At 34.9% G+C, this 23,734-nt stretch overlaps 1 protein-coding gene across 9 annotated transcripts in view; it reads right to left on the reverse strand.

The window, feature by feature from the left end:
* The window catches only part of LOC114357142 (proton channel OtopLc), a 35,503-nt gene extending 16,551 nt beyond the window's left edge, over positions 1–18,952 (reverse strand). For 8 of the 9 annotated variants that reach the window (XM_028310636.1, XM_028310635.1, XM_028310631.1 and 5 more), the window contains exon 1: positions 18,747–18,952. The gene's annotated coding sequence lies outside the window, so the exon portion shown is untranslated. Of the gene's footprint in view, positions 1–11,882; positions 12,038–18,746 lie in introns of those variants that run through there. The other variant, XM_028310628.1, reaches the window with a different exon arrangement.
* Between the last annotated feature and the right edge of the window lie 4,782 nt (positions 18,953–23,734).

A 23,734-nucleotide genomic window follows, 5' to 3' on the forward strand; every position in this document is an offset into this window, starting at 1 on the left:
ATCGCGATTCTAAAGCTAGATAGGGATTGTCTAAGTAATAAAACAAACAATATGTGTGTGCTATTGCCCCCCTTTCTTTTATCAGACACATTCTAGGACGATATTGGCATTCGTAGATGGTGTTTGCATTGAATGACTCCGGCGCAGCCGTCAATGTCAATAGCGAATAGCGAGGCGGCTGCCAAACGAGTTCTCGCTAACAGACTGTAGAAACGCCAATGTTGATGATATCTACAAAAGTAACTAACTACGAAGAAAGCTCCTAATGCCATATGAAAAATGTTGTATTCAATAAACTTCGATGAGCTTCAAAAATATTGAAAATAATGTTTAATATTCCTAGATTTTGATATCGATGAAGTCAGTTAATTAGCTTAACATCTACGTTCCATCGAAGTCCTAGTGTATTCATTCTCACATTTGAGTAACAGTAAAACATTATTATTTTAGGAACCCAACTTACTAACCTAACCATGAGCTTTTAAAACTTGCGTTATTTTCTGTGAGGGCTGTGAGAATGAATGATACTTTTTTTCATGTTATTCGTAGGTACTCGTATGTACATGTAGAACTATGTACTCGTAGGTTGGCAATAGGTTGATAATGTAGGATTATAAGCAAGGACTTTGCACACACAATTCCTTCCCATAAATACCTAGATACAACTAAAAGCTGGTTCGTAAATTGAAGCAAATTGCGAGGAAAACAGCCGTAGAAACAAATATTAGATTTTATCCGATTGGCTGTACAAATCCGCGCCCGCGTTCCGTAGCTTTCAGAGAAATAACGTTACAAAACGGATTGACACAAAATCAAGATACGAATATTCACTCACTCAATTTTAGGAACACAGAGGAATCCAATAATGCTAGAGGTAAGTGGTGGAAAAAATGTGACTTACTTAAGGTTCTGCATTAGGTTCTGCAGAATATTCGAAAAGCTCAATATTCTTTGTTTCTCTGTGTATTTTCATTGAATACAGATAACATTTTGGAGATTCAATGAGCAAATGGAGTGTTTTTGTTTTAAATCCTAAGTTGTAGGTAATTAAAAATGTTCATATTTATTTCAGAACTTTTGATAAAATAATTTTACTTTTCTAATAAAAGAATCTCATAATCGAGATAGATACTCGTAAGAGGAAGAAGAAAGAAAACTTACATGCCTACAAGCACGTACCAACATTAAAAGATTTCCCTTCCTCTAATCTTGCGAAAATTTGTGTAACCTTTGTTTATTACCAAATTAAGGCCTTACCTGATTCCCCAAAACGAATCCAGGTGCGCTTATTGTTTTGAGAAGCCCGAGCGGTATCAATTCTTAATGGCCTTGACCCACTTGGAAAGATTCACGAGCCTTGCTTTTGTATGGAGAACACAGACGGCACATCAAGCTTATCACTGTGGGGTCTTATGCAGTTGTAATAGAGACTATTTAACAACGAAAATGTATAGTTTGATGTGCTCTTTACTTTAATGTATGTATACCACTGGTTTTGCGGCGGGTAGTATTTAATGTTGTGGAAAGGTTGTTTTGTAGAACGTTAAAATGTTTTGGAGAACAAGTTGCTCTTGTAATTTCTTAAGTTTTTAAATGGCGATCCAAGCCAAGGTTAATAGGTATTTAACATTAAAAAAGAACTGTTAAGACCAATTATATGGATTTTTTAAAATTATAGGGAAATCTAAGGAAACGGTATTTATCAACATCAGTGTTGTTGCTCCGGATGCTTGTCAAGAAATAGAAATTTAAAGGAAAATCTACATGATTTATGTTAATATTTATGTTTTGAATAGTAATTAGCCTATAAAAAAACATTTGCACTTTCCCTTGCCATGCAATTATGCTACAGTAACCTCTATGATCTAGATTTAAAGCTTAAATTTCCCTTCTTTGGATATTACTCCGTAAAATTGAGGTTACCAGTCAGTTGTCCAGCTATGGGAATTTATTCCAAGTTCGCCTTACTCCGGAAAGCCACTGGAAGCAGAACGTTTTTTGCAAAGTGAAACGTATTTATTATGGGGAGGAGAAAATACTAGCTCTCCCGTCCGGCTCTATGTGGGTAGCCTGCCCATAACTGGCCGATTCACTGTCACAGATGCATTGAGAGTAAAAAGAGGACCATACTCGTACAATGTAGTCACCATTTTTTTTTCTTGAAAGTTGGAGCGCCATGTGGAAGCAATCTTTGGTTTATATCAGCCATTATTTGTTAATACTCGTATATTTCATTGAGAAAACTTGCTGAACAATCCAATAAACAATATGTAAAGTGCAGGTAGGCAAGTTACCCAAGACAGTAAGTACGTAGGCTCTACAATGGGTATGCCAATTTTAATCTCAAACTTTGTACAAAAAAAGCCTAAATAGAAACATCAATTGAGTTCTATATACACATTACAACAAGCGATTACTGAAGTTGATCAATTCCACTAAGTACACAATTCTGAAAAGGCTAAACAAAAGAAAATTGCATCTACTTTAAAAGTTTTCCTGCTAATTGGTAACTGGCAAGCAACAACTTAACTACTGTAGTGAGGACAACAATCGATTCAACTGAATGGGGGCATCGGGTCACTGACTCGACGTGCAATATAATACAGCATTTGCGCTGACTGGTTGAATGCAAACTGACATCCATCATCGCTGAAATGCGATCTTTGTGAATTTAAAACAAAAGATGCACGCGGCTGCCAATATCGTTGTTAAAGTTAAACTTAAGGATGGTTAATGTGTTTTCAGCTTTTAGTTTGCAATAAATTAGCATTTCTTAGTCAATCATCACCTGTAACTAAATACTTGTTTGGTGTTTAGTAATTACTTTAAATATTACATCGCATTAAAGGCATGGTTACTTATTCCATTCAAACTTTGGTACTTACTCGTATAGCTACTTTATTATCTAAATAAACATACATTTTCTGCAAACTGAATATCGGGCTCCGATTTTAGTTAAATTTGGCAAAAGTAGAGTTAAATTAAGACTGGGAAATTTTTATCTCGGTTATTGAAAGGGGAACGCACGTGCGATAGCCGATAGTCCTTACAAAGCTAGTATCTAATAGGTAGTTATGGCTGTAATTGAATATAATACATTAAATAACTGTCTAATATGATTTATCTTGTTAGAAAATTGGAAAATTATTACCCTTTGACAAAGCTTGATTAAGTTTAAGCTACCGCAAACAAATCCTGGCCTTGCGAATCCGGCAGATCGTGTTAATTAAACAACAGCCGCGATGTCTGAAATTGACGTCTGTTTTCATTAATTAATCACCACAATTAACGGATGTTTCAATGAGTATTTAATTTTTGAAGGCCGGGAGTTTCAGCATTCGATTTTTCAGGTTTGTTACCTAATCCCAGGAAAAAGGTTTCCATACGTGCCAATTGATTGCTCTTTTTTATGATTTTTGGTACTTCCTGAGTCTATCATAATTGGTTTATGAGTCCAGAGATGTACACAGAAATCATAATTGGCTATTCGTCCGTCTTCATAAAAAAATTCCCATTTTATAATAATGGGTTATAACTTAAGAGTCTTAACATCATAGGCGTCTAGAATGGCACCATTAGTGTTAAAGCTCAGAATTTCATACATACATTATATTATGTGTGTCCCTCAAGTGTATCGAATCCACGACTTCAGACTTCGGAGTAAAGAAGAAAGCCCGCTCTGTAATTACTGGACCATGGAGGCAGTATATTAAACCTTTATAATCAGAGGTATTAACAATAATAAAAAGCTCAGCTTTTTGTGACTTACACCATAACTACCTTCATTTGGAACTACGAGTAAGTATGTTTTTTCATTGTGTTTCCGTCGCGGAAGTTACGTCAGGCGAATCCAATTAGTTGAGTATCGTAATACGCCTAAGTTCTCGTTTATAAATACGTCTACGAAAATAAATCACCCGTAAGCATTGAATAATAATAAACCTGCAGTTGCCGTAAAAGTAAAGAGAACTAGAAATTACAATAAATGAATTTCAAAACTACGAGTATTATCTTACATATATTTTTAAAAGCGAAAAACACTTATTAATCGTGAAATCTCGGAAACTATAACACCTACAATCTTGAAATTTGGCAGATAGGTTCCATAAAGGGTGAAGACATTCGTTAAGAACGGATTTTATGAAACTCCATCAATAAGGAGGTAAAACAGGGTCCACGCGTAATTATTAAGTCTAACTAGAAAGTAGATAAAAAAGTGTCTTAATAGAGCGTATTTTTTGTTGTCTGACTATAATATGAACAACGGCGACGTATGTCATAGTTATTTTAACGACTAACACTATACGTAGTTATGACGCTACCAGTTTCTCAGTCATTTTATGGCAAATTCTTTAAGAATGCCGGATCATTAAAGAGTTTGTGTTATGAGAAAACAATAAGAAAAAGTAGGTCAACCGTGAAGGAAAGATGTTGAATGTATTTCAGTAAAACCATACGGTTCACCATAACATAAACACACGTCCCTGCTAATGGCCGAGGTGTGGTAATGTCGATTGTCCTACTCTGGTGTAGAAAACAAATAAATGTATTTTCAATAAGCAGGTTAACCTTATTCCTATATCACATTTATTTAGCCTAAGTAAAAGTAAAAGTAAAAAGTAAAAATGTATTTATTTCTAAAAGATGTCACATTGTACAATTTATTCTGGCGGTCTCTGCACTAAGCAAGAAAGCTTGTATCGCAGACATATTTTCATTGTTTTAAGCTTTCAATAAGGTCTTCTATTATAGGTAGGTAATATTCTTATCTGTGCGTGTTTTGTTTACAAAATTACTTTACACTTTTTTTGAATATTTTTAAAACGTTCGGCCTACTAATTCCTCTACTAAAAATTGTATTCAAATTAAAAACGAACTCCACCCCAATCGCATGCGAGGGTTGCTAATGCAATCAACTAATTAACAAGTTGACAACGACCTATTTAAATTGCTCCAATTTCACAAAGACATGTGTAAATAAACAGAAAACCATTCCTCAATATTTTCTAACAACGTAGACAGTTTTCATCCGATTCAAAACTCATTTCAAAGATGGCGTCCCTCCCACATGTTTTATCGTATCCGCGCATCTGAAACCCGCCCTATATTTTCTGTTTACCCGTTAATACTCCAATCAGACCGCAAATAGAACAAAGCTAAAGGAAACTGAACTAGGTCTGTTCAGATGTTGCCTGACGCAACAAAGGCACATACGAAGTTTCCGACGCCATGCTAGGAAATTAATACGGAGTTTGATGTAAGGTATTCACTTTGACAGGGAATCTTGAACACAAGTTCTGCAAGTAGGTTTGGTATTTATGTTCTTAGGTAGGTAAAGAAAAGCGCGGAGTAGTAATTTCAAAAGATTTGAATGGTAACCAAAGTTGGGCGCATAGAGTGCATGAGCCTGTTTGGTATTACTATGAGTGTAGGTAAGACATTAGTTTTATCACTGCATTCTACAAATCTAACTACTAAAAGCCACATTAATTGTTAGCAGGAATCGCAGGCCATGCAAAGAAAATTCGCTATCATTGTCATGATAAACCCAATGTAAAAAGCCTTGTTTAGAAAAAATATTATATTCACGTGGTCGATTATTACGGACTTTATTTCGTCGTAACTGGAATCAGATAATGATATAATCGATTTATTAGTATCGATTATGAATCCCATAAAGTTCAGGCTCGTTAGAAATGAGAAATGGTAATACCAAGAAGAATAAATTGCAGCTAACAGTTAAGATTGGTCATTCAGAGTTTACGAGTACTAGAATATACTTTACAGTCCTTTTGATTTATTATTCTATGGTTTTGTTGGTCGTAATTCAATTGAAATGGTGAAGTTTGAGTGTTACTCAATATTTTAAATTAAGCAAATCCCATATTGATGATTTTATTTCCTTGCAGAGACGCGCGCTGGTCACTTTAGGAGCTTTTCCAGCTTCACCGGGCAGAGTGGAGGGCACAGAAGGTACTTCAGCCGTCATAAAATGGTAAGAAGTACATGAAAACAAAGTTGATATAGTGAATAGTAGGACTTTTCATACAATGAGGCATAACTAACATCACTCACTACCGACGAAGAATTTACTAACCATGCAAACATGCCTATCAAAAGTTATTTGTTTATGAGTAGGATATTATTTTCTGGCCCATAATAGTTAACCTCCATTCTATTACCTACTTCACGCTCGTATAATCTGATGGCTGTACAAAAATCACAGTTACGACTTTTATAGAGGCTTTTGTAACATTGGCCACCTGTTTTCATTTATTTTTGGTGCCGCCATCTTGGTATTCATTGATGAGCGATAGAAAAATAAAGTGGAAAGTCACTGTAAACAGCCAAGTTTTAAATTAATTAAAAATAACATGCATGGGCTTATAGGTAATCGTAATTACAATCCAATGATACTACACGTATTTAAAAACAAGTACATAATAAGCCTAATTACATAATATGATTTGTTCAATATACGGTTCGCGTGATTATAAACGATTATTCAAACCCATAGATAATATTAAAACTATAAATTCAAAAAAATATCCACAAGAAACAAGCAAAATGTGTTTGATTGAGCTTTTCAATTGCGGCAAAAAACTAGTAATAAGGCTCGTATAAAATTGAATTTAATATAAGCTTTTACGAGAGCTTTTTTATCAACATGTTACGATTTTTTTCGATACTTAGAGCCGTTTTGTTTTTAATGAAAATTTCATGTAGCTTGCTTTCACTGTAAGGAAATTTTAAAATACCTTCTACTAACCTTTTTTATCGGGCAGTAAAAATAGACGGTTAAAAGATACCCCTGCTACGGTGTGCCGTAAACGCATTACATCAAAGGGGTCATTCAGCTATATACGGATAGCTTCGTGTATACACGATTATACGCTTATACACGTTGCTTTATACGTGTTTATTCTGTTAGTATGCAGATTGTAAAATATATTTTTACAGAGAGGCAAGTTGTGGTGAACGATAGTAGAGCATCGCAGCCGAAACGTCAAGCCGTGAGTACATAATGTAACTCATTAATAAACGTCGCGTTAAGACCCGTGTCTTACTATTTTAATATAAGTTTTTAAGGTAATTAATTCTGTTTCTGGTGTATGCTCATATTAATAAATATATGGACACAAACTAGTAAAAATGCCACATTTTAAATACAACAATCTATAAAAATGACTTTTAGATAGGTATGGTTTCATCACGGACAACATTTACCTACTGAATGAGACACAAAATATTTATAGAGATTACTGTCAACAATGATGATTAGATATTTATTTACAGACTCTGATGTCATTTGAATACGATGAGAGCTGCATTATGCACTTTCAAATGACATCTTATTACCGCTTTGATACTAATATTACGTCAAAATCATTAAGAGTAAAATCTCTATCCTTTAAGTAAATCCGCACAAAAATAAAAAGTAACAATTAAAAATTAAGTAAATCATAAGCATAGGGCAAATTTTTCGCCATATATCAATTTGACAGAAAATGTAATGTAAAATCAGCACCAATAAAACAGACTAACTTGTCACTTTTCTTTGGTTACATTATATTTATTATGCATGTTAATTTCAAGAATCAGAACTAGTAGCCTAATCTTGATTGGTTATAAACTCGTAGTTTTCCAAATGTGTTGCAAACAGCTCTAGGCATTAAACAGACAATAAACCTAAACATTAGCTACGCACTAATTCCATTCAACCGCATATTCGCGTTATGTTACGAGCGAAGCGTGAGTGGTTTATAGCTTCGAGCTTAATTTTCCGCCCAATAACCATCGCGCTAATCGCTCCTGACTGAACGGAGATAGGCAGCCTAGTTCACATCACTATTATATTGTGACGTAATGTTTTTATACCAGAGATAACATACGATAAACGTCAGAAATCAAATTTGACATTACAAACACGGAAACGCAAGTTAAACAGCTTGGATAAACAAATGAGCGCTCGATATGTTTACTTATTCGATGTTCAATTGGTTTTTTTCTATTTTCACATTTTGTACTTTTTTTAAGTATTTAATACAAGTATGTATTTAAGTTGTATTTAATATTTATTTCAGTTTCATTGACTATGTTAGTGGTTAAAAATACCTATTAGTACTTACTATAGTTCATTCAACTTATGATGGTGATTTTGACAGATAAAACGTTTTGTTTTATGATTTATAATTTTCTACGAATAAAAATATTGAGTTGTAAAAAACAATTACTTTTGTGTGTTTTCATCCTTCCAAAATATCAATCACTAATCTTTCTTAATTGACCTAAACAAGAATTTCTAATTATTTATTAGTTTATTATTTAGACTAAGAGGCGACTTAGGGACTACACATCAAACAGAGAATGGGCAGCAGCGCTCTCTGAAAAACATCAATCTTTTAAACTGCGATCTCCAACCCGCCTGCCTAGCGTGGAGATTATGGCAAAACCCTCCACTATAGTGGAGGAGGCTCATAGTCCAGCAGTGGACTGTAAAGGGCTGTTGATGATTATTATTTAGAAAAAATTGAGAAAAAATATTAAAAGATATGCTTCTGCGTTAGTCGGAACTTTTGCTCATAGGGATGGGACATAAACAATCGAAATAAATCAGTAATCGGTATGGTGGTCATCTTTCCATCGAATCACGATTATTATCTCAGGCAGGTCAAAGCTAAGTCAGTACGTGAGCGTTTGCCTTTGATGACGGTTTTGTTTTATGCGATTTCTCCACGTATTGATTGTTATTGTTATTTTGATGTTTTATTGAAAAAATGCATATATTTAATTCTTTGTGATTTATTTTGTACCACTAAGAATATTCACGTTTATTCCATTTCCAGATAGTTCAAATTCTTAGATATAATTTTGATCAGGATTAAAAATCAAAGAAATAAGGCGATTAGATTTCTATAGAAAATATTCTCGATTCTAAAAAATATCGATTAGGTTTATAAGAAGCGCCTCACTAAATAGAACAGTCATAATCACCATCTTACGCTGAATGGACTATAGCGAATCGAGTCACAATAGAAATCAATCACGGTCTAATTGGACCAGTTAGGGTTCCACGAGTTAGGGTAAAAAATCCAGTCGTTCTAGTAACACAATTAGACAAAACTACTGGAAATAGGGACAACGGCTGACTTCTACCTATACATAGAGGTGATATCAGATTGGTCCAGACTAAAAATACCACAAGCATCAAGGATGGCTAGCCCTCAGCTGGCCGCTCGCTCGTTAGGTACTCGTTAGGCGCCGCAAATGAGGTTTCGCTCGAGACCTAATTTTCCGGCTCGTAATCACTACCCTTTTCATACATGATAAGGTGAATATAATGTGATGTGAGAATGTCATTTCTATAGGCTGGGTACGATCAAAAGTTAATATTTCCTAAAGCTTCTGCAAATATTTTACGATGACTCTCATGGCGATAAACGTGTGGAATAGCAAAAAAGTATTTGAATTTGAAAAATATGACTTATACCCTGTTTCTGAATTGAGATTCTTAGCCTGAGAGTGCTCTTTAGGGTTCCGTAGTGTTTTACTTCGTGAAGAGTTTAGTTCGAAACAATTTTAAAACGAAAATAGGCGTAAGTTCTTATAGAATGAGCATTACCAAGCTTAAAATGTCAATCAGAAACTGGGGGTTAAGTAGCTAAAATGATTGACGTAAACATATTTTTCGCAAGTTCATATAAGGGCGTTTTTTTCACGCCCAATGGATTTTCTTACCATTGTTATTGGTAAGAAAATCCAATGTTAAATTGATCTAAAATCACGTAAATACAGTTTGTTAGTTTCCCGCCGCCCTCTCCTAATCGCATCTGTACCTGCCGTCAGCTAATCGCTTGGTGCTAATTTCCCACCCTGTCTAGATAGGCTGACTGAGCAATTTACACCTGAACACCATCGGGTTATTGACGTTAAAGCCAGTCATATTCGGCGTATAGATTACATAAGTTTTGTAATACAGTGATATTACAAGATTACTACTAAACAACTTATGGAAGATGGAAATGTGATTGTGATTTTTAACACTCCTTGGGGAGAATTAGATCTAGAATTGGACTACCATTTGGCTGAAATAATGTTGTTATACTTTAGTGGTGATATTTGGTAAAAACTGGATACATTTTGTAGTTGTACCTACATACCGTATTACAAACCACTAATCAGCTGGAAGTAAATAAAGATTAGGTTGAATTTAAAGTTATACACTTTACGGATAAATCTTGACCGCTCGACTGCATAACAAACTCAACAAGTAACTTTTTATTTTAAGTTAGGCAAAGAGTTTTAAAAACCATTTAAGTGTCAGTAAGGCTACTCAACGAGTCTATACATAGCAAAACTCTACATGTTGTCTGGTTACTTCGATTACATTATAGAGCTATCAAATCACATCACAGCACGCTACTTGAGTAAAGATTATTTTATTATAAGGCACGAAGCACCACTCATTGTATCGTAATAATTAATCTCTGTAACTACATCGTAAAAGGGCTGTACAAAGATCCCTGTTGTACACCCATGTGACATAAGCCTTAAGTGCCATTTTTCACATACGCCTGAGAACTCAACACAGGATGTGCTTTGATTAAAACAAATCGGTCAACTCTAGCCACCGTTTTACATCAATTAAAGTAAGTGCAATCATTTCGGAATGAGAAAATTACTGGCCGCTCTTTGCGGTTCGCAATTATGTACTAGATGAAAGTGTATGTTAAAACCGTTTTGTTAAGTAGGAAGTCGTCAACGTATACTATACATTAATTTTAGTTATTATACAATAACGGTCAAATGAACATCACAATAATATACCTACTCGTAAGCGCATCGATGATTATGTAGCCAAGTATTAAGATATTTTTAATGACATGATGGCAGAAGTAACTATGATATTTGTGTACACAATGAAAATGGAAAATAGTGTATTGGTATAAGAAAGAAGTACCTACTCGTACTATTTGGATAAATGAGGCAACCGATAAATGTTTAGGCAACAGGCAATGAAATTGTGCTACTATTAAAATTTATTTACTTTACGATTCCTATCCCATCGTCTATAAACGTCAAACTAAAGGGGTCAAGACTTATGTCATTTGCATTCGATGATCTCATCAATACGCATTTGTGGCGTTCAACCCGATTATTTCTGGGGTATGATGACATTTTCCTTGGCGTAATTTCGTACTACTACTAAAGTTCTAGTGAACAAACCCACAATCTAATTCAGTTTAAGACCGTAATGTAGGTCACAATTTCACTTTATGTCAGCGCCAGATTGCAAACTACTGTTTAGTGGGATGTGGGGTTGAGCAATAAATCCAATTAAATGGAAAACTGTAGTTTCTTTGTTTCTGAAAATAGGGCACGGGAAAAATTTCGTCAGACACTATTGTTATCTTTGAAGGGGTAAGCTTATGATTCTTACGATAAGCACCTGTTCGGAACTGTGTTGAGTCATGGTTTTCAATGGGGAAAATATTTTCAGTGGGTACTGAAAGCTCTATTTTTACGATCTCTATTGTTATAAGCAGATGGGACTGAGAATAAAGTATGTATTACCAATTACTAATGACCTTATTGTTGTGTTAATTATTTTAATTTAAAAACACGATTATTTTAATAAAAGGCTAACGTACTCAGAAAATCTTATTCGAAGTACAATACCATCAGATAACAGCTACAGTTAGGTCAAAATAATCCGAAAGATACCACGGGATACTACCCCTTGTAGTACGTTTGACATTACGACACACGAGGAAGGGCCGAGGGGAAACGTGACAGAAGTCGGATCTCCCGTGGAAGTAAAAAGAACTATGGGCTCGTTGCATTTGGGTGGTGTTTTAAATGCACTGTGTGGGTTCACCAACCTTTTGACACTGAATTTCAGTCACGGTGGTAGAATCGCTGTCCGCGGTCGATTCGGAAAACGTAACGCCGCGGCGAGCGCGGCGCGTGCCGGCGTGCGCCAGTGCGCAGGCGTCGCGGGGGATCGCGCGCGGCCGGTCGCGCTCGCGGCCCGAGACTGAGCGATTCGCGCGTTTTCCAGGGTTGCCAGATGAGCTTTCCCAAATTTCCCCAGTTTGTTGAGATTCTTCGCAAAATAATATGTTCCTAGGTTTTTGCAGCGAAGCTTTTGGCAAAAGTTAACTGTTCCATGTACTGTTTCACGTATTTCAAGCTGAATTTTTTACTTTATTAATTAACTTTTTACACTCACACACACTTCGCAGAAATGTCAATGACCACGTCACTGTCCTATGACCTGCAAGTCATACACTTCACAAATTCTCTGATTTCGAATCGTTTTTCCTTCGACTATCACCGTCCACAGCTTTCCCCAAAACCGATCAGTTTTCCCAAGCAAAAAATCAGTTCATAAACTGGCAACACCGTCTTTTTCCCTCCCGCGCTTTCCCGCCGGCGTGCGCACATCAAGCCTGCTTTGTGCTGCAAATAGCGAGCGAGGGCTGGGCCGCTATTCAAGCGAGATGAGCGCGCGCCTTTCAGCGGACTGTTGCTCGCACTACACTGAGATGAGTGCGTTCGTGCGCACAAAAAACAGTTTACAGCGGTTGCACAATCTCCCGTTGCGCGGTGCACCGAATATTGCACGGTGATGTTTGCACAGACCGCTTTTGATAACTTTTGGCGATTGCTCACAGTTTAACTTTGACATTGCTGCGAGTACAATACTATTGTGCACTTTTCATTTGTTTTGCAAAAGTTTCAGAAGCATCGGTATTCATTTTAGATCTCTACATAATATAAACAAAATCGTTCCTTCTATCTGTAATTTAGAACTTCTAAAATACTCAACGCACTTCATCAATAGAAGTAATTTAAGCTTATTACTTAAATTGCACTCGTGTGGAGAGGTCGGGGCTGGTCGTTAATTTATTAGAATAGGGACGTACTTACCTACCTAAAACTAAGAAGTTTCCTGACCGCTTGCAGCTTGTTTCTAATTACGTATGTACCGTTCGGAACCAAACGAGAATGTGCAATGTGCATGTACTTTCTATATATTTTTATTATTATTTATAACATCTGTTTCGTTCAGAATGTGTCTGTGAAAGATGTTTCCATTTGTAAAACAACTGACGAGCTAATGTCAACATGAAGCAGCCCGCAAACAATCGGGTTCCCAGTAATGGCCGCCCCCGATACCGTGTAATGCATTTAGTAGAGCCATGTGACAGACTAAACAGTTATCCCATCACTCGATCCCATTATTGAGACGCTTAAAATTCTAACTTTAATGTTGGAATTACTGATACCGGGCGTTATAAAATATGTTTTGTACGATCTTGGGGTAATATTTTTTAATAGGGCAATTAATACTGTAATGTATCCCTCTAAACATTATCTCTATCATACTTTTCAAATTGCAATATACGATTTTTATAATTGCATCGTTTCACAAAGGGTCTATTTTGAATAATGTGCACACACTTTATTCTTAGTCAACACCTAAATGCTCACTCTCGATAGAAACGACTCGAGATCCGAGCAACGCGGGTTCGAATCCCACCGCTCGACTATATTGTGATGAGCCCACTCGTAACACAAACTTACTTAGCTAATTTGTGCAATACAAATTGCTAATAATCTTTTTAAAAAAATGGACGTCTATTTTCCCTTTATCCTCCTGGGGCCTGGCGTCATATATTTATTACATAAAACAAAAAAATATAAATCAACGCTATCTGTTGAAATTTACCAGAACTTTTACGTTAGTTAGTTAGATGGTGCATTAGTCCATCATTCTTAGCTGTGATTGGCTAGTGAAGTGACATTTATATTTTTTTATCTTTAATTGAACTAGCGACGGCGCCGCGACCGGGAACAAGTGGTTAGTAATAATGAAATTTTTACTAAAATATGAACGATTTCTATAAGCCTTTGTTATTATTCGTTTTGGGATTTGAACTGTTTTATTATCTGAGTATCACTGATTGTGGAAATACGTATGAAAACTACGAAAACCATGGTGAAATCTGAATGTCATACAGGTATTACATGAGGTCCCAATTACTAGTGTAAACTGACAGAGCCCAGTGTAATACCTGTATGACATTATACATTTTCTATTAAATAGCATACAATCTGATATAATTTTCTTATTTGTTTAGGTAGATATATGCGAATATAACATATTAGAACACTCAAAAATCGATTTTACTGGTAAAGTCGGCCCAGAAGTATTATCAACACCTCAAGTCACTTTGATTTTTTTTTATGAAATTAAAATAATTTCATAAGGCACTTAATCAAATTGTTTTTTTATTTTTTTTATTGCTATTGACCTTATCTACATCATTTAATGTTAATTACACATTGGTGTGATGCATTTTTTTATCACGAGGATTTTTTAATTTGAGTCATCCTAATGAAATGCAATATTTTGAAATACTACTATTTAAAAAAAAATAGAGATGCAATGTTATTGCCCAAAAATGACATAAAACTTGATAAAGAATATATCTAGCTACATTTTAACGAAAAGGTACTTAAAAAATATCAATATTTGCATCCACTGCATAGAAAAAAGTAAGTACAGGCAGAAAAAAAATTAAAAATATAGCAAAAAAATTTTTGGCATCTCAATATATTTCAAAAATCGATTCAAATTCGTTGTAGATAGTCAAGAAACTTAACTAGGAATTACTTTTGTGCAATTTATTACGGGACATCCTGTACATGAAATAAAAAAGTCGTTGACATTGGGAACCGATGTCGTAAATATATGACATTGAGAAAATTGCCGATTTCCAGATATTTTTTTTTATTTTATTTTTTATGATAATTATATCAATTATTAATACTATTTGGATAGTTTTCATATGAATTCACGATAAAAATAATTCCCGGGCCCCAGGAGGTTAAATTGAGCTGTCTGATCTCTTTATGCTTTATGGTATAGGGTTTGCCTACGGCACCCAGGAGAGTTGATAATACTTGACTGGTGTGTATTACAAATGCTACACTGCTACACCCATGGCTACAAGCACAAGTATAGAAAATGACATTATATTATTCTCATTCTAATAGCAGTTTTCATATTAAATGCTTAATTAAGCGCCAGTGTTATAAAACTTCAGAAAGAAGCGCCAAAACTTTTGTATAAATGTCTCATAATCTCTTAAACATTATAAGAGAATAGAAAATGCATAAATTGACTAGGAGCTTCGAGAAACTTTGAACTTATAGAAGTTTTAGCTAGCACTAGTGTCTATTTTAAGTGCTCTAAAGTCACTTAAATCTACCTGCAACAAAGTGCACTGCTTAGGCTGGGTTGCACCACCTAACTTTGACGGTAACTTTAAATAACCGGTGTTTTTGTATGGAGTTTGATGATTTTTGACGTTTGTCAAAGTTAAAATTAGATGGTACAACCCAGCCTTAGTGCTGAGGAAGGAATTTAACATCACGACGTGTTCTTCTACTAAAAGTCTAACGCCCGTATTCACAAACATTACTATGAGGTCTCATACTGCTCGTGGACACACAAGGTGACACGCGAACCAATCACAGAGCTTTATTCAACGCTGTGCGTTCAATTTGCTGCTTCACTGCAATGTCAAGCATTGTTTGTATAAGAGCTTACCTAAAATACTAATTTTGTCAGTTATTTCAATCAAGTAGGCTAAAATATCCTTTAGCTGGACATTAACGGATGTAAAAAATAATTATTTTTGATCAATCTCTACTAAAATTAATTTATGTAAGTATTTAAAAAGTTTAATATTATACTTACAGTTTAACAAGACATGTTATTATGATCGGGAATTTTCATTCGGTTACGTCAAATTGATGTTATGTAGGTAGTAAATATATTAAAATTTAGAAAACTAATATGCTACTTCACTTACTTATAGCCATATCAATTTGCTTTCTTACGAAAAAATCATCCGGTAGTTTTATCAAACTAAACACCGTGCATATAAAATAAAATGGTACTAATGACTTATTGATTTTTATACTTCCTACTATTGATCGATATAATTAACATCCAATTGAATACTTGTGATTGATGTTTATAAGGCAGGTACAAATCAATTAATTTCCCTTTTTAAACGCGTACTAAATGGCAAATATTTAGGCTGAGTTGCACCAGCTTACTTTAACAAACGTCAAAACTGAGTCAAACCCATACAAAATGCACTGGTTATTGTTAAAGTTATAATTAAAATAAAATAAGTTGGTGTATCTCAGCCTTAGGTTGAGTTGTACACAGTAGTTTGACAGATTTTTGACGTTTGTTAAAGTTAAAGTAAGATGGTGCAACCCAGCCTAAATTCCTTCTATAACAATTGATCGAACGTCAACAATCGGAATCCCACTTGTCACGTATCTGGTCGTTACGGCCCAAATAGCTCCATTTGTTGGCGCCAAGTATTTTCTCATGGTCTCTTTTGTAGGTCAATTTAACCGAACCGTCAATAAAATGATAGTTATCCAGCCATTAAATTCGTGACTAAAATAGTTAACAGTGAATAAAGAAGATCAAATAATTGAATTAGAATCTTCAAAGTAAACTCTATTAAACCTGTAATAAAATTTAACCTGGTTGCTACGAGCACAAACTTAGATAAGGTACCTAGATAAAAGCAAAAACATTAAAATATGCAATGAAAAAATAATAGATATTCAATTTAAGTACTTATTTGTTTCCTTTTTATTTCGTTTATGTGATTCAGGTATAGGTACCTAAGTTTGACCTCATTTCTCTAACTTGTATTTTATGTTAATTAAATTCAAACTATAGACGTCCCACATAAAATCCAAACACAATATCGCACCCTTAATAATATAGGGGCACAACTCAAAATTTTTGGTTTTTTACTTTTTGTACTAGAGAGGCATATTTTCGTCAGTTCTACAAGATGGCTTTTACAGAAATCGAAAACAATGATCAGATTAAAGAGTTCTACATTTTGTGCCCCTTCCATAATTTCAACTATCTTCCCGCTAGAAGGGCTGAATCAGAGACATGCCGATATTTGTCGAATCCGGCCCCCGCGACTGTGGTCCAATTTGTAGTTGTGCCTTTGTGTGACAAACTTTTAAGTAAGTGTTAGTGAGCTAAGTCTAATTAATTCCATATATTTCTAATAATATGTTACATTTTCATTTTTATTACATTGATAAAGTCCCGTTAATCATAGAAAATTATAAAATATAACTTTAACTTTAGTTAGGCGGACCATGGATGGGTGTTTGTAGTTAAATTTATAACTCTCCTATAAAAGTAATTTGCTTCTTGGTATTAATTTTCATACCTATTGGTTGATTAGGAGCCTATAGAATGTTTTATCGCGATGCTAAGAAATAAAGCGGTGGTTATGAAATACTTCCCGACAAATAAACTAATGATTTATAAAATAAGAGACATACCTACGTGTTAAGGCTATTAACGTTCGCTCGGGGCTCGGGTTGGCTTTTTTCTTTGTTTATTTCATGAATAAACGCACTAGTCAGCCAAAAGGTGAATTACTTTAATATGTTAGTGTTATAATTTATATTTATATTCTTTAATTTATTACGGTCACATAAATTGATGCTAATTAATCACTCAGATTCTGAGGACTGAGGATACATCGAATTTATTTTAAAATTATCTTTTCACGTATTAAGTTACTACAATTTTACTGATCAGCTATTAGACCTTGAAATTTTCAGTTTGTCTAAATTTAAGTTCTAAAGTGCTTTTTGTCTTAAAAATGTGAGTTCGTAATGTAATCTTGTGTTAACACCAGTTTTTATTAATATGTGGCAAATATTGTACACAAAAGCAAAGAAAAAAGATCACGGAGTTTGTGATAACAAACCAAGCATACTCTGGGATAAAAATTGTACAAAATAATAAATATTGGGTGTCCAATATCGTCGTAAACCTTGTGTACCTAGACTCTTTGCAATACTGAAGTCAAGCAGGACGTAAAGGGCTTCTATTTGGAGGGCCAAAGATATGTATTGAGCTTTCTAATCACTAAAATGATCAAAAGCAAAATGATGATGAGTACGGAAAAATTAAAAGCAGCTATCTTCGATGGACTGCAAATCCGTGCTCTTATAAAATACTGTATTTGTAAACCATATAACACAAATTGAATCTGAAGCATGGCTAAGGTGCTTTAGTAGTAAAATATTTTTTGGGGAATGTTACAACACCAGAATAGATATTCTTGTGTTCAAAATTGGTTGCTAAAATCCTTCAAAAATTACACACGCCAATTTGAGTTCGTTCGTTTCAGCCAAATGACGTCCACTGCTGGACAAAGGCCTCCCCCAATTTGAGTATTAAATTGTATTTTTTACAATAGCCATTTGAACTGATTCCCACATAATGTGGGTGATTATAGTAAGGGACAAGGAGAACGGTTCCTTCCACCAGGACAGCAGGATAGTGGAAAAAAGATACCAAGGTACTGGCTGTTGGACTTTAATAAGTGATTATCCTGAACAAATCCATAACAGAAAACCTTATTCAACGGCCAAGTCACACAACATTAACTATAATAATAAAGAAATCGCAGTAAGGAACCATAGACTTGGCACAACTTTGTCTAGATTTCATTACTTTTTAGAGATAAACAAGCAGCTCCATCGAGACTTGGCTAGTTTTTTACAGAATGTTTTTGGTGGGATTCATTATTAAGGGTGCGATATGCCACAATGCTTTTCACTCGCTGCATAATATTATAGATCTTTCGACCGATTAAACTTACATTTTGCTGTTCGAATACCGGCACGAAACGGAGAACTATTTTCTTCACTAAAACTAAACTTCACACGGCACTAGCAACGTTCCGTAAATTCCTGCTTGTTTACTATGTTCACTTACACAAATTGCAACAATGTGCAATAAATAATAAACAATATTCGAGCGAGGTTTGAACACGTTCGCTTAGCTTAACTACTCGCGCACCATGGAAGCATAAATCCAAAAGCTGTGTGTTTTGAGATGCACGGTGTTTTTGTTCGGTGCAAGAGCGAGACGGGACGAAAAACAACATAAGCTTTCGTGGAAGTTCGGCTCGCTCCGTGCATCGCCATCGGCGGTCGAGTTCAGAGGTTGGGATAGTATGGAATGGACGATATTTTTTTGAGAAATACCTACCTATATTCTTTAAGGCTTTAAAAAACACTTAATCAAGATTTTTATAATATCTATTTCTACTACGAATATAAACCACACACGTATAGAAACTTTTAGTTTCAAACAAAAACTATTGAATTATGTTACTGATAGGTATTTTAGAATAAATAACACTTTAAAGCCCCATCAAAAATGATGTTTCAAAAAACAAATGTTAATAAATGCTGTACATAAAATAATGTCTTTGTAATAAACATTTTATAATAATAATAAATATGTATCATGTATACCTACGATGACAATATTTAACCTTGTCACGTCATTTCTAAACGCCCCCGCTAATAATGCCCCATTGTTATCCTGATTGCACATTCCGATAGGGGTTATAAAGGGTTAACTTGTTTAGAGGAAAAGTGGCTCTTATTCTTAGGTTCGCGAGAGATGAGTTTTGTAAAACAGTAATGTACAAACCATATAAGGGGAAGTCACTGTTATGACAGTTCTGAGACTCTGGGAAGATATTAAATGAATTTTATCGAAATAAGTAGGTATTTTACCACTTTAAAAGAGAGATATTATACTTTGCGGTTTCTACTGTATTGGATAAGGGGGAAAGTCGATTTAAACTCAGGCTGAAAATATAATTTAGTTCCATTGTACAGCAATACAAATGAACTTTTTGTTTTACTTATCTCTAAATATCAGAGTTAGGTATTGTGAATTAGTAATATTTAATAATACATTTATAGTTGTACAGTAGGCTGCAGACTATAGAAAATCAATCAATCTAAGAAAATATCTACCATTTATGGCATTTGACTGCGTCATGTCCATAATGACCTCTCGCCATCGATCGCAGACGTTGAATGGACAGCAGATGGGGGCGTACGGAATAGTACTATGGGTAGTGTCTCGAATGTCCCATGCTTTCCTATTATTCCACCATCATAAGAGTCGACTCACACGCTACGTCATTGTCCCGGAAATCGTTCCTTATTCAATCTGGATATTTTATTTTTGATGTGACTCACAGTCGCTTTGAACTGTAATAAAAGTAGACTCGTAATTTTTTCAGATACCACATGTAGTTTTTATTTTCATGTTTTAGAGCTAAAGATCTTTATAAATAAACACTAGTCATTGATGTGTGTCATATGTTTAAAAAAATATCTTAGCAAGAATTTAAGACACATTCATATGAACGACGGCACCGTGGTTTACGCATTTAAAATTTTGCAGCAAACAAAAATAATGGTCAAATGTCAAATCAAGGGAGACAAATGTAATTTGAGTTTCTTACGTACAAAATACTATTATTTTAAACAAGTTATAAAGCTGAACTAAAACAAACTGTTTTAGGTGGACGGCAGCAGGGTTCAACAACTAGAACATTCCAACCCTAAAGATTAACGAGAAAAATATTTTCATAAGAAGCCATAAGCCAAAATTAATAGCCGTTGTTTAAATTGTTCCCTGTATAAGTTTTGAAAGCTTCTAAGAATATTACATTACACCATGCTAAACCCATTGAGCGTCGGTAGATCCAAACAAACACTATCATGCGCGTGCTCTCTTGGCACGCTGTTTACGTGACCGACAGCTGTCATAATAAGTTAATAACAGGAGCTACGTGTGAGTCGGTCACTTCAATCCTGTCGCTTCAAGGTTTCGTTTAAAAGCGACATGTCGATGTCGGACTAGCCGAGGATTGCCGGTTCGAACCCGCTAAACTAATGTTAGGAATCCACTCGTGACACAAACATGTTTATTTGGCTTGGTATGTACATCAAAGGGTTAAAGAGTCTATTACTAATTTGTATTGCACAATAACTAATACCAAATTCTTAAAAAAAAAACCCAATTCGATGGCTCCTACGTATAAAGGCGAAACTGCCGCTTACGCCTTTTTCCAATTATTTAAGCAATGGTTTCATTTTGCTCTAATCTATAACTTCAGTAAGAAAAAAAAATTTTTTTTCCATTAGATACAAAATAAAGTTTTAGGCAAATAGGCGTATGTGCAAAACTACGCCACGTATAAAGCCCAATCATACGATTCGTCAATCTATACGAGTAGTTGCTTACATAAATATATATTTTTTATAATCCAAATCTTAAATAAAGCCATGAAAATATTTAGCAAATTGTTTTATTTATAAATTATGACACATTATATAGTTATTTATTTTTTAGCGTTAAGAGTCGCATCTCAAACTACTTTGAAAATTATAAATAACTTGAAAAAATCGAACTGCCTAAGGCATCGTGGGTTCAATTCCCGCCTTAGGCAGTTCGATTTTTTCAAGTTATTTATAATTTTTAAAAATATGACACATTATGTGAAAAGGCCTAACTAAATCTCGAGCACAGTATATGGGCGTATTTGCGTTAAACGTAATAACGATACATTAAACAACTTTTTCTAACTGATTTATTATTGATATAGCACATGATAACAATTAAAATAAATACATGCATAAATAAAGAGAGTAATCGCTTAAAATATTATATTTACGTTGTCATTTAAGTCTCTTTACGTTGAACAATATACATGAAATTATAGAAATCTGACGACGTAAAAGGGCAATGCGTAAAATCTCAAAATATATAAGAAAAATATAAAAATTGATAACAGCAGTAGCAAAAGCATTACATGTTAAGGCTAAATGTGAAATTTCATTAAATTCGTTTCAGTAGGTCAGAAGATATGACCCAAAAATATGGTTCTGGCCACTTAAATGGCTCTCCTGTAAAATCTATTTTTTTCACTTACGCCAGTATACGTAGGAGCCATCGCAATGAAGAACTAAGTATGTTACCTATAATAATCTAAGGATAGTGCACGTACGTTTTTTGGAAGTAGCTTTAGACTAAGTAAGTAATTATTTACTTGAGTTTAGTGCCACTTAAGCTAGTAGACCTAAGGCCATGAGAAATGAGATTAGGGTTACACAGTTTTGGTCATGGTCAGTAATGACGTTAACAAGAACTTAATTTCAATTTTCAAAGTTATTCATATATGTTATCCTGAAATATAACTAATCTTTTCAAAATCTTAGTTATGGTAAAGAAAGAGTTTAAATAATCTACTAGAATGTTGTGCTCCACTTTAAGTAATGTAACACTTTGTGGAGTCGTGAGCGCTGATGTTGTAGTTGTACACTTACAAACGATATGAGATTTATATGAGTTATGCTAACGGGTTCTCATTCCCAGTCCACTAGTGGTTTGACGCCTTTTCATAGTGACCTTTTATTTACACGCTATCTCTACATTGCATTGCTACCGTTTCTACTTTCGAGGCTCTAGCGAGAAATGTATATCTTCATATAAGCAGTATATTCCCCATTGAAAAATTACATGTTTCTTACATTCCTTTTTCATTGCCGGTCCTGGTAGGTAGGACATCGCTGTACCCACTTATATAGAGGTACAAAAAGTTTTTTTCTTCCATTACTTCAAATAACATCGATATGCTATCCCATTACCAACTTGGCAGTCTTTTTTTGTCAATTAATATGAACTTAAACTTTGTCAAGGCAAAATACCCCATAGATTTGGTATAGTAAAGAAACCTATGACGTCTCTGTTCAAAGCTAATGAAAATATTGAAAATTGAGTTTTACAACAAAACTAGCAGGCCAAGGGAAAAACTGAGGTTCTTTTTAATATTCCTGACCTTCTTTTATGAAGGAAAATAATTATGTTACATACACCCAGCTCTATGTATATTATAGTGCAGATTAGTGCAAGCCATGCCCTTGTATACAAACACGTTAGTAATCGCTTTTGCACAAATATATAAATACACTCGCGAGCAAAACTATGGAATCACTTACATGAAGTTGTTTCCACGCGAACTTGTGTACTAACGAATTTGTTAGTAACAAAAAAAGTGGCACCATTTTAAAGATTAAACTTTTATCTTTAAATTGATACCAAATTCATTTAAATCACACCAGTATTTAAAAAGATATCCCGGCTGATGTGAAGAAGTAACGAAAAAGACATGTATGAACTGTTTGATACGTCGCGAGTTGCGGCCTATTTAGCCCCTGTAAAAGCACGCGTTTTTAGATTTTTGCTTTCACACGTTGATTCATACACATCTCCGCTTCTTTTGACACTTTACCTGGGATTCTACACCTTCAGAAGCAGCACAAATCGTTGCACTATTGCAAGAAAGGCTCAGCCAGCGGGCTGTCGCACGTCAGCGCCACATAAGCCAGTCCTGGGTTTCGAAAGTTTCAAGACGCTTTCGGGAGAGTAGTGGCTTTATCCCGAGACCAAGTTCTGAACAGCGCCGGTGCACATCGCAGAGGGAAGACCGTTTTTTCATGTCAACCTCTCTATGAAATCGTCATTTGACTGGAATCGATGTCCATCAAGAGCTCAGAAATGTTCGTAAGATAGCTGTTAGCGAGTGGACAGTTCGTCTAAGATATAAGCAATAGAATTTGACTCCAAAAAGGCCTGCCACAGGCTCGAAACTGACGGCAGGTCACCGATAAGCACCCTTTCAATTTGCTCGTACACATCTCGATGGGAAGGCGAGTAATGGAGGCGAGTTCTGTTCTCCGATGAATGCAAACTGTGTTTGCAGGGCAGCAGTCGAAG

This window comes from Ostrinia furnacalis, unplaced genomic scaffold (assembly GCF_004193835.3).
Source record: "Ostrinia furnacalis isolate ACB-3 unplaced genomic scaffold, ASM419383v2 OfSCF3056, whole genome shotgun sequence".
Classification (NCBI taxonomy): domain Eukaryota; kingdom Metazoa; phylum Arthropoda; class Insecta; order Lepidoptera; family Crambidae; genus Ostrinia; species Ostrinia furnacalis.